The following is a 485-nucleotide window of genomic DNA, read 5'->3' on the forward strand; positions in this document are numbered from 1 at the left end:
AAAATTCTTTGGTTCAAGATTATTCAATGTAATTAGAACAGTGTCACTCATCTTAGTAAAATCCTCTATAAAAGTGTTTGTTTTTTTTCTCGCTCTCGTTAAAACTTAAATCCATGATACATAGGAAAAGATACAAGGTATTGTTCATTTACTCTGTACCTCGCCATATAATATATTCCTAGAAATAGGAGGCTCTTGGTTTTAGTTTTATAAGTTGAATGCAGCTACTGCTACTATAGGTTGCTGCATGTATGGGAGGCCTGGAAGTGCTTTCTGCTGGTATCGGATTAACTACCTCTGTAATGTATGAAATCCTCATGTAAAGGATGGCTGTGCAAGAAGTGTGGCTGGGATGTGAAATATGGATTCACTGGACACCATTAGGCAAGGCAAGCTGCAACGTTATTATCTGCTTGTAGATTGTCTTTAATACCGGAATACATGTTGAGCATCCTTCTGGCCATCAACCAGATGCTGATTGTGAC

Source organism: Coturnix japonica, chromosome 31, assembly GCF_054131305.1.
Source record: "Coturnix japonica strain WE chromosome 31, WE-NBRP24, whole genome shotgun sequence".
NCBI lineage: Eukaryota > Metazoa > Chordata > Aves > Galliformes > Phasianidae > Coturnix > Coturnix japonica.